We start from the raw sequence: 12,268 nt of genomic DNA, 5'->3' as shown, positions 1-12,268 counted from the left end.
CTATTGAGACACAGATATTACTGTGCTACACCTAAGGGGTTAAACTTACTATTCAGAGCTGTGCCAATTTTACTTGGTGTTTTTCTGCACTGCAGTGGAAGTTAATTCATTCTAAAGCAGAGAGCTTTCCAGCAGCATTGTTAATATTATAATGTCCTTTTGCAGCACTAGCCTAGCTAGCTTATTAGATGAAGGAAAAACTAGAGATGTGCTGACAAGCAGGGTTCACCAGTCTGTAGAGGGGAAAATATTTTTAATCAAAGTTTCTCTGTTTGATTTTCTATACAAAATCACAAGTGTCTTTCAAAGTTCCAAATACATGACTGTTAGCAGGTCAGCTGAAAAACATGCAATATATGTGAGTGCTTTTTTAAAGTGTTTTTGGAAAATGTGGTCTTTTGATAGAGTTCAGCCTGAACTATTTCCAGGTTAATTAAACTCTTTTAATGAAGAAGAAAATATGCTAAAGAAACAAGTGTTTTTTTTAAATCTGCAGAAGACTTGTATAACCCAAAGAGTGATCCAAAACATTCAGCTAGGCTGCTGCGTCAAACAATAGAAAACAAAATGAAAAGTTTCATAGTGATATCTGTGGAAAGAAAGAAAGGAAGAAAGCAAGCAAGCAAGCACAACTGCAAGACAAAACAAGACTGCAGCCACAATGCAATGCAATTCTGCAGGATGACAGCATAGTTGAGGCATAATGCATCCCTGGAACATCCACATTCCCTCTCAGTTTTGTCAGCCAGATGAAAGAAGAACCAGTTTATTAGCAATACATATAGGCTTCTGGGAATGTCAGGTTGTGAGGAAATCCAAGCAGTGAATTAGTAGGCAATAAATGCCTCATAAACCAATATACTTAACAGTGTCCACCTTATTTGGACATGACCTGGCATGCATTTAAGGTGAATTTGCATGTGCATCTTCATCATTTGATGGTTTTCAGCTGAATGAACAATCTCCATCAAAAAGCATTTAATCTTTTGGTTGGCAGCAGACTATATATTGGCACTCTCACCCTCCTTCAGCAGTTCCATCCCACATTGTTCAGGACCCACTTCTGGAAAGGGTTTCCAGGTCTGTGAGTGAAGGTAGGGAGTTATGGGGAGCATGGAAAGGACTCTCTCTGTAAGCTTTCCTAGGAGTGAAAGCAGGAATCAAAAACATGCAAAAATTAGTGTCTGTCTGTCTATTTCTGTATGTCTTATGTCTCAGCTCTCCTCTTCAGCAGAAAAGGAACACAGTGTGACTTACATAGGTCAGTAAGAGGTCAGCTCCTGCCTTCAGGCTTACTATCTAAAGCAAGAATGAAAAGTGGTTGAGTGGAGTACAAGGACAAAACTCAGATGCTAGTTATTAGTAATAAAAACCAGCTTAGATCCAAATATTCCACAAAGAGGACAAGCCAAAAGTTGCTGGTTTCTCACCCAAATTAGCAGAGCAGCAAGGACTGCTTCCCCTTCCTGCCATCTGCTTCAGCCTGGGAGAATGGGAGTGGTAAACTGATGGCTGGAGAAGAGCTGCTGGAGTTTCCTGCTTTTCTTCTCTGCCTCTACTGAAGTCTGATAGGATTGCTGTTGTTGAATGCAAGGGGTATATAGTGATGGCTAGCATTACAAGAATTGCACAGAGAACTAAGAATGATGGGTAGATTTAAGGCGTATTCACAAAGCACCTGTTCATCAAAATGGGAATAAATGGGTCACCTTTTTTGATTCTGACTGCACACTTGCACAGTCTTCCCAACCGCCTTTGCCTCACTGGGAAGGACATCCTTTATTAAGACAAGAAGGTACCTGGTGGGATATATTAGAGTATCATTAAAATGAAGTTATGACATGAAAAACCATAGTGCTTTTATACATTTCAAGTAAAGCAGGGAAAATATTTTTCCATTCCATGTTGCTCTGTTGCAAACAATCAGTAATAAATATTGTCCATTATACAGTTATTTTGATCATTCATTTTCCTTCCCTGCTCTAGGCAACTAACAACCATGAAAGCTTATGTGCACAAATGATAAATATTTAAATAATATGATTAAGTATTCAACTTAATGTTGGCAAAAACACCACTCAGTTGACAGACCTACATAAAGCATTACTCAAAAACATTGGATTATGTCATTGCTTTGTATTTTTCAGAATTTCCTCCCCCCGTGCATTCTGCCCCTCAAATAGTATAATAATATTGTTCAGTTTTTATTGCAACAGTTCTTAGTCTAACCCACTGGAGTGATATTTAAGCAGAATTTACAGTCCATAGAGCCACCAAGGCTTATTTTCTGTACTTGCATTTCAGTTTTGGCAGATGAGCTGCTTCCACAGAACCTCTGATTCAAACAGGGGATTATTGATCTGGCAAAGGACCATTTAAACAGAACCTACACCAGTCATCTCCATGTTGCTCTTCCTCTGCGAAGCTGATTTTGCCTTTCTGACTGCCAAGAGGCAAGGAGAAGGGGAATGGGCTAGCTGCACTTGCGCACTGGTGGATGGTGCAGACACTGGAGGCCAAAGAGAAATAGAAGGCATAGATGAATAGATGAGAGAGAGAGAGAGAGAGAGAGAGAGAGAGAGAGAGAGAGAGAGAGAGATGGACCTGCCTTGGGAGATATTGCACTACCAGGTAGAACAGAACACACACTCAGATAATAAGAGATGATCTGCCCCAATCCAAGGACCACTGGAATCTTTTGGAATTTGCCTGCCTTGTGGCATGGTGACTAAGTGTCAAGGCTTAGTACTTAGACTACATGGAGAAAGATGGTAAGAAAAGGGTTTCAAAGGCTTTCACTGAATCTGCTGAACAGAAAGTGGACAGGAAAAGGAGAAGCCTCCCAAACCTTGAAAAGGCCTTCAGTTATACCCATCTTATTCAATGTGGGACCTGCTTGAAAAATAATTAAGATTGCTGTATGAAAATATAGAAACTTGCTGGCTTAGACTAAAAGCCTATCTAGGCCAGCATTCCATGCACACACTGATGAACCAGATGTTTGTGGGAAGACCACAAGCAAACAAGAATACAATAGCACTCTCCCACTCATAAATAGAGACCAAATTATCTTTGATACTGGAAATAATATATAGCCATCATGACTATAACTATTGATAGCCTATCCTCCATGAATTCCAATAAACTGGGCTTCAAAACCTCAGGTTTATTGGCAGTAGGACCTTTGGACTAAACTATGTTGGTATTTTTGCTATTTCCATCACCACCATTGCCTTTGGCTTTGGCCTTGTCCATTATTGGAATATGGCCCCTGAGAGCTTTTCCAAAATGGAATGCATCCATATGGATTAAATACCTTTCACAAAAAGGACTTGAACTGTTTTATAAACAGATGGAGTAAGGTCCAAGTTACATATTAGGCTAACTGTGTAGTGGATAGCTGAAATGTCTCTGTTTTTCTCCAGTGTTCCTGCATGTGATTCTGGTTTGGACTAATGGCATCCTCTGGAAAGGGAGGATTAAATCTTCCCTCAACCTGTCCCTCTTTCAAATCCCCATCCTCCAATGCACACACAAACACACACACAAATGGTGGTTACCAAACAGTGTAACCATTTTCAGTTACACTAGAGTAACTGTAAAAGACAAGGCTTGGATATCTGTTGCATAATTAGCATTGCATGTGGTTTGGCTGTGAGATTAGAAGCCAGCCAGGTCTCACCTGAGATGGTGCTCCATAGGATAAATGCAACAACAAAGAAAACCCTGTGTCTGGTTGCCAGCCATGACACTTGAGCAGCAGAGGCACTTGCAACAAAGTCACTCTTGGAGCCCATAAGGTCTGAGAGAGCTTATGGGGATGGGTGTTCTTCCAGATACCCAGCACTCAGACAGGTTACAAGTTAACATATTCAAAACTGGATCATGAGCTGCACCCAGAAACTCTCCAGTACAATCTTCTGAGGAATAAGCCCTGTTCAAGTGGTAACATGATTAAGAATCGAGTGGAGGAGTGTGGAGTTATACCTATTTTCTCACCCCTTCCAGCTATCCAGATATTGGTGGCTGAACTTTGGTAGAGGACATCCCACTGTATGATTAATCAAGATTCAGAATCACAGGAGGACCCAATATCACTACAGTTATATATGTTCCATGTGAAGCCTTGAGGGGGCTTCTAACGGCTCTGTGTATACCAGCAGAGAATGAAACAGACAAGCAAGAAATCAACAAGTCTATGTAATAAAGCAGTTGCAACGATGCTGTCAGCCAGAGGTTTCACTGGCGCATGTAACAGTGGCAATGAGAAAAGGATTGATTCACACTGTTGCTGTACGACTGCAACTTCATTAAGAAGGACAGGGCAGGTAGGATTGCAGTGGCCTACAGGCCTTACTATAAAATTAGACCAAAGCTCAAGTAGGACTGGAGGCATGTGAAGAGGGAAGATAACAACTTCGCTAAGATTATATTTTTAAAATGGGATCTCAGAGAGGATAAGTGGAAGGCTTTGATAATGTTGTAGAAGTATATTAAATACCTTGAGCAGGAGCCTCCTAAAGGCTTGTGATGGGATATAAACAATAGATACAGCAGGCACCTCTCTACTGCTATGCCCATCAGCTGTTCCTGGCAAAGACGCAGCACCAACAGGATGCAACAATGAGGGGAAGGCTAATGGCCAATGCCTACTCTCCCCTTCATGAAATTCTCAGTCACGTGGAGCAAATATCCATAAAGAGCTCTTAGGTTATAGACACATGGCTATCTAGCCATGGCAACTAATTTTACAAAATACAGTGGTACCTTGACTCACGTATGCCTCAGTTCATGACCACATTGGGTCGCGAACAGAAATTTAAGAAAAAATTTTCCTCAGGTCGCGAACTCTGCACCAGGTGATGATCATGATCACACCCGTCTTCCCTGCACAGGCATGATCGCGGTTGTGGTCAGGGGTGGGGGTGGGGGAGACAGGCACAATCATGTTCATGCTTGGGCAGGGGGCAGATGGCCGCAATCGCCTAAGGCCCTTGCCATGCTTTCCAAGCTTACCACTGGTGGTGATAACCACCTCAGAAATCCCCAAGCAGTGCTTTGGGGTGGCTGCTGCTAGTTCAGTACCTCTGCTTTGATCATGAGCTCTTTTTCTCTCACCATGCTTTTTTCCTCAATTTTTTCCTAGTGACTGAGCAGCAATCTTTGAACTGCATTCACTTACAGTCTTTTCAAAGTACCCAAGCTGGTGCAGGGGCTTTAAAAGAATAAAAGTTGGGCTCCATGTGTATGCAACTGTTTTTATTTTAAAAAAAATCTAGTCAGATTTGCCAAGTGTTGCACATTGCATATTTTGAGGGTCTGAAATGGTTAGTCTCAGCTGGGCAATATCCTGTTAAATTCCTGCTGTCAAAGTGAAGCTTTAAAGTTTCTTTTTCTCTTTACCTGGACTGAGAAACAAAGCCACAAGTGATCCTTGCTTGTGAAAGAAGATCCCTCTTTCTCTAGATATTTGTTTGTTTGGGGCCTTCGGAATTTTTTGTTTTGTTTTGTTTTTTGTTTTGGCTAGACTCCTTGGTGTTCTGAATTTTTTCCCTTCCTTTTCCAAGATTATGAGGGCAAGCCGCCCATGTTAGCTTTCAAAGCTCAGACTTCCTTTTAAAATCGGGGTTTTGACATGGATAATTAGCTTTTTTGGTCAGGGACCCTGAGCTCTCTGCAGGACAACTAAGGAGGAAGTAAAGGACAATCTATCATCTGTCAGGGACATCATTAGTTGTTCAGGAAGCAACCAACTAACCAGGGTTTCATTCCAGGGTGGGTTAGCACAATGTACAAACCCGTCAATATCTTAACGAAGATTTGTGTGCATGGTTCAACCCTGTAGCACATCTTTAATGCAAGAGACTCTAATAAGTGAATGGCTGGCAATTTTTGCAGCCCACTCCCCATTCCTTTCTGAAGAGCTCCAATTCCACTCTCTTTGAATAATAATGAAGGGAGGAATTTCATTGAGAAGTTGCTGCTGCTAGAATACTCCTGTGGCTGCTACCCAGGCACTGTCCTTCCTTAAGCATATCTGGAAGCACAGGAAAGGCCAGAAGTAACAGCATCTCTTGAAACTACAATTTCTCTTGGGAGGCCAGCATAACTGCACTCCTTGTTACAATCCTTCTTTCAGAAACTGATTTGTTTTGTGCTGTTTTCTATTCACATCACAATCCAATCAAACTGTAGAATATAAGAAAGATCAAAGCAGTACAGCATGCATGTCTACAGTAATTCACAAAATATATGAGGCATTAAAATTTTCATTTCTCATTCTTGAAAGAAAAAAAACATAAAGGTAACAGAAAATGATGCAGAATATGAATCTATTCTGGAGGAAATGATTGTAGCAAGAAACAGAAATTGTGTAAGCCAACTGCTCCTTGCATGTTAGATCACCTTCATCATCAAGGAAAGGGTCCTTTTCCTTCTTTTTGCTATCACCTGGGCCAGTGCTGTAAAGTCTAAAAATGCAAAATTGCTATTACAGGTGCAATAGTGCAAAACATCAACTTCATTGTAAATAAATTATACAAATGTTCTTACAAACAGGATAAGAAAATTGGGTCTTTACTTTGGCTTCACAAAGGATGTCTTCCGTTCTGTATTGTTCGTGTTCCACCAACAACTGGCTCTGTTCTGTTTTCTTCTGAGTCTGCTTTCCCATTTAACTTGGATAATTTATAAATAAGTTTACAACTGTAACACATGTCACTTACCAAGAATTTTTATGCATTCCAGTGTGCAGGGTAAACTCTCATGAGGTTACAGCTTTTGTTCCTCTATGTTTGTTGTTATCCGTACTTGAATACCCACTATGAGTACTTTTTTCTACCTCATGAGGTAAGAGTACAAGATCATCTGTGGGTCAGATCAAGGTTGCATCTCACACTGTATGTAAGTTTAATTTCAGTGCCATTCATTTCAAATAGCCTACTCTAAGTAGAATCAACATTGGACACAAGCTCCAAGTTAATTCAAATCCAGGATGAGCAGATGTTTGCCATACACATTCCATCAGCCCTAAGAATCATAACCAATTGTGAGAAATCGCAAGAGATGTAAGCAAAAACATCTGGAGAACCAGTAAGTAGCCCACCCTTCATCTATCCAATGCAGCAGCCAACCAAAAAAAAAAAAAAAACCTCATAAGCAGGACTTGGCAACAATTACATTCCCTCCACCATTGTCCTTCAGTGATGGGTATTCATACAATGCCACACCATCTTTAAATATAGAAACAGGATAGGACAAGGTAGCCTTGCCATGCAATGCAATAATTATCCCCTAGTATGCAGCACACAAGTTTTCCAGTGTGCAGAAATAAGAGCAGATGATCCACACAGCCCCTCTGAGGATAGAACCATGCATGCACTTAAGGAGCTTTTTATATTATTTTTCTTCATTGTGATAGCTCAGATTAAATATAAACATGCCATGAATACCAGTTATTACTTAGTGGAAATCCCGAATGTTTACAAAGAATTCTTTTTGGATATATACTCAGAAGTGTACTTAATGGGGCTGACTCATAGGTATGTGAACATAGTATTGCAGCCATAGCTGTTATGTTATTAAATTCTTGTGTCCATAAAATACAGAAAGAATGCAACTCACTCTCACAATGTGATCTCACCAATCTTAAATTAAATCCTTGAGATATTTAATATAAAGTGTGACTATTTCTACTAATGAAACTAGCAATTTGTTTCCCTACATAGCATGTTCCTATTTGTGCTCATGATGAAGATGTCTTAAGTCAAAACACACGGGTACCAAACTGAATGTTGCAAACATCTGTCTAGGATAACCACTGTAAAGCTTCCTACAGTTTCCCCTCCACCATTGTTTTAGTTACATCATAGTCCTCCTTTCCCCTTCTTTCCCCACCCACAAATATGGATTTAATATTATGAGCCTTCTGTATAGGTCTAGTTAATCTGTCCAAAGACTCTGTGATCTTTTGGAAAGCTCAGCTCTGCACACATAATTTACAAATTGCTCCCATATATCAAACATCATCAGCTTTCTATTTTTCATATTGCAGCAAATACAAAAGGTGAAGGAGACATAAAAGGTAAAGGCCTTTTGCAACATAAAAGAGAATGCAAGGTTGATGTATCCTTTGCTTATGTTTGTGTGTGTAAGGGAGAGTATGAAAGAAAAAGATACAATAATGCAAGGATCTTTCTGATTGATTAAAGTATTGAAGCGTATTTTTTGCTTCATAAATAATGCTCTATTACTTTTCCTCAAAGACAAGCAAACCTTGACAGACTGACCTTTTTCAGGGCAGGGAGTTGTTTCAGTGCCATAAATTATACGTAAAACGAGTGGAAATGCTACTGAGAAGTGTGTGACAAAATAAGATTAAAGATTACTACACACAAAAGATTGTTGTTTTATTAATGGATTCCTGTCAGAGGGATAAAAAAAATCCTCAGGTTTTTTCACTGGATGCTGAGAACACGTCAAATGGGAAATTAGGAATGCTTTTTGTAACAGGCAAACAAATGTGTCAAAACAATATACTCATTACATCTTCCCCAGCCCCACCTGGTGAATAGCATGCAGTTCATGGAAAGCAGTTCCACACTTTTTTGAGATAGTTTTTAAGAAGTGAAGTGTGAGCAAGCACAGCACTAGAACTGAACAGTTTCCCAGCCTGCAATGCTGTGTGCAAGTGTATCAAAATGCCTAGAATGAGGCAGCTGCTTTGTTAGTGTCTGAATTGTCCTAAGGAAAGGTCCAAGTGATTTCTACCTTTATTCATTCCTCTTTTAGTTGCTTATCCAGTAACTGTTTGGGACTCAGAATGTCTCTTTGGAAAGTCAGTGGTAAGGTTTCCCCACTGCCATTTACTTTCTAAATAATATTTAAAATGAATTTAACATTCATTCATATAAAATGGACACCCCAATTGTAACCCTGAGATTATACACAAATACATTTTTCTTTTAAAAATTTCCATTATTGACTTCCATACTAACGTTTTAGAGTGCCATGCTAAAGAGCAATACAATACCAATGAAAGAGAAGAGAGTGCAGATATTTGATCTTTTCCCACCAGTATTTTGGTGTCTAGCTTTCAGGCACATAATAAAGCATGTAATAATTCCATCCTGCGACCAATCCATGCTTCTGCAAGTTGATGGAAATTACTTTCCAGTCATGATCATTATTTAGATGATTGGACAAGATGTTCCCACTATCTGTACTTGTTCTAACAAACAAAGAAGAGCCCGTTATCTGAATTATACTTATTATAGAAAGTATTGTAACAACAGCAGGATGTACTTCCTAGGCAGTAAACACATTTCAAAAGACATGACAGTTTTGGAATACAAGAACCAAAGGCTAAAATAATGAAAAGTTCTGATGTGTATACCTACAAGTAGCTGTCTAATGCTAATGCTACTTTCTACCCTGAGCTGGCTCCAGGCCTTTCATTGCCTAAGGCAAACTACAGTCCATGGTTTCTTCTCCCTCTCAGGCCAGTGTTCCTTCCATTGCCTTACTTCTTGCTATAGCTTTATTTAGCTATATTTAGTTCAACATTGTTGCATCAACTTCTCCTTGTTACGTATTTATTTAAATCTCATTCTACATCTTTTGGTATTTATTTCCATTTCAGTCTTTACCATCCCTCCCAGCCTTCCAGGACACTGGGTGGATACAGACACATGAGAACTATCTGTCACCTTGTGATTAGAGGCTACAGACATATATAGCCATAGCCATGTGATTGGAGGCTGCTGACAACCATCTAACCACATGGATTCAGGTGGTAAACTTGATTCCCCAAAGATGGATAAAGATGGATTTTAAAACTTGTGTTTTTCAATAGATTTGCACAGCATTCTTATGGCCTTAGGCAACAACTAGAGAGCTAAAGGATCATTTACTACCCTAGCTCCATGTTCAGAAAACAGCTACAAACTTAGAGCTGTGTATCTATGGTCATATCATTTCCATGACCATACTCACAGCTGGCATAGAAAGATCCATGCCAGTCACATCTGCAAGGTCATAAGACCAGACTTGAAAAAATGGTTTGCAGGGCAACCTGGGAGTGAGCAGAAAAAGAGAATAGAACCACCAAGACACAAAATACCTTGGTGTCACCTCAGGCTCCTTCCATCCACCCTCCAAAGTGCTACAATTAAGCATCTAGCTGCTTTGTAGAATGGAGAAGCATCCTTCCATGCTTCTGATGTTTCACATTGGATGCCCATAATGTTATGTGTTCAGAAGGCTATGAATAAACCCACTGGATTTCTTCCTAAGATACTTTTGCAGTCATTTCTTAACAAGGGCTTTAATTAATTGGCAAATTTATTAATCAATTTATGTTGACCTTTATGTGTTTCTACACAGTTCAACAGCTGAAACTTTCTGAGCAGTTTGGAGCAATTCCTAAAACATGACCATAACACACTAAAACACCATAAATTAAAAAAGCAATTGACAGATAAAGCAATATTTCACACAGAGTAAGCTTGTATTAAAACACCAGATACGGGTGTCCCCATCAAGTTGTTAAATATCCTTGGCTGCCTTTTAATGCCTTGGCATAGAGGGTCATCTTAACCTGGTGCTAAAAGGATGGCAGAGTTGGAACTGAGAATAGTAGAGCAGAAAGCTTTTCTGGAGCATGCAGAATGGAAGCACAACTGGGTGACCGCATCCATGAGGCAAAACACAGATGTCACCCTCTGTAGCCTGAGCAGGGATTGGGATGCCTGGACTTATTCACAGATATTGTAGGGAGTGCTTCCTCTGAGTTCTACTTGCCTGCTTGCAGTGGCCAGAATTAATATTAGAAAGTGCTCCCTTAATGTCTGTGACATGTAGTGTTGCATTCTCACTAGTTAGAGACTCCTTCAGTCATGGGGTGCAATTGGAATTCTTCTTGATGCACTCCACATACCCACCATTTACAAATGATGCAGAATATCATTTAGGACACCCCCAAAATAGCAGGATTGAGAAAGCTGGCACAGCACCACCCTAAAAGAAGCAATGACTTCATCAAACTGTTAATATCACTTGTGAAATGTAAATGTCTGAATAATTAAAAGCTCAGAACTATTACGATGTAGATGAAAAATTCCTTCAATAATTCCACAGGTTCATTTGATATTTAATTTTTGGTCAAGTGGGAGCATGGGGTGATTTTATTATAGCAAAAGTCTGGACTGTGCAAACTATCAGGTGCACAGCTCACTTCTGCACAGAGTCCTTCTATGTTGTTTGCTTCAAGATGAAATGAAAGCCTTTCAGGAATGTTTCCAAGAAGGAAGCAGACTATCTGACAATGAGTCCCAGAACTGTCATGTTAACCTGATCTGGTCAGGTTCCAAGACAAAGTTCCAATACAGAGGCTTTAATCAAATTCTTTATCAGAAATACTTAGGGTGGCCATGCCCCCCACTTCGCTGAGGGTGGTCTTCTATTTAAAGGCATCCTTGAAAGATTAGCCACTCCTTGTCTGATTTAAACAGTATGGTGAGATGCACTGTATTTGTTATTTCAGCATTCCCATCTACACAAATATATTAGTTTATGCAAATATTATGCAACCCTCTGCCCTCTTTTGTCATTTCCTCTTTTTCAAAGATGGGTAACCTGCTGGTTGCTCAGTTCTCAAAAGAACCTCATCTACCGCAGCACAACAATCGTGCTGCGGTTGTAGGAAAACCAGCAAAGATCAAGGACACCCTTCAAACATAAATATCCTTTATTGCTTTGTGTAAAATAACTCCACCAATGAGGTACTTCAGAAAGCAACCTACAGGGACTCACGAGGTCCCACAAGCAGTGACTCTGAACCACAGAATATCCAGTGTACATCACTAGTTGCTTTCCTAGAGCCTTCAACAGACTGCTGTGTAGCTGGTACAGCAATAATAATAATAATTATTATTATTATTATTATTATTATTATTATTATTATTATAACATTTCTATGCCGCCCCTTGCCGAAACCTCGGGGTGGCTTACAACACGATAAAATACAATGAAATACAATAGCACATAATAAATTACCATTAAATACAAAATATAAAAAATACATTGGTTTACAAATATAAGATTAAAATTATCAGTATAACTTAAGTAAATAAAAATAAAATAAAAATAAATGGCATGGCACTGCAGTGCTAAGAAAAGCTGCACCATCTGGGCCCCTGCCTGTCACAGGCATCATGCATAAACAGGAAGGTTGGCAATCCCATAAATACAGCCTGGTTTGGATGCCTTG

This window comes from Varanus komodoensis, unplaced genomic scaffold (assembly GCF_004798865.1).
Source record: "Varanus komodoensis strain SLA01 unplaced genomic scaffold, ASM479886v1 scaffold14_1, whole genome shotgun sequence".
NCBI classification, from domain to species: Eukaryota; Metazoa; Chordata; class Lepidosauria; order Squamata; family Varanidae; genus Varanus; species Varanus komodoensis.
Note: the sequence above shows the minus strand (reverse complement) of the source record.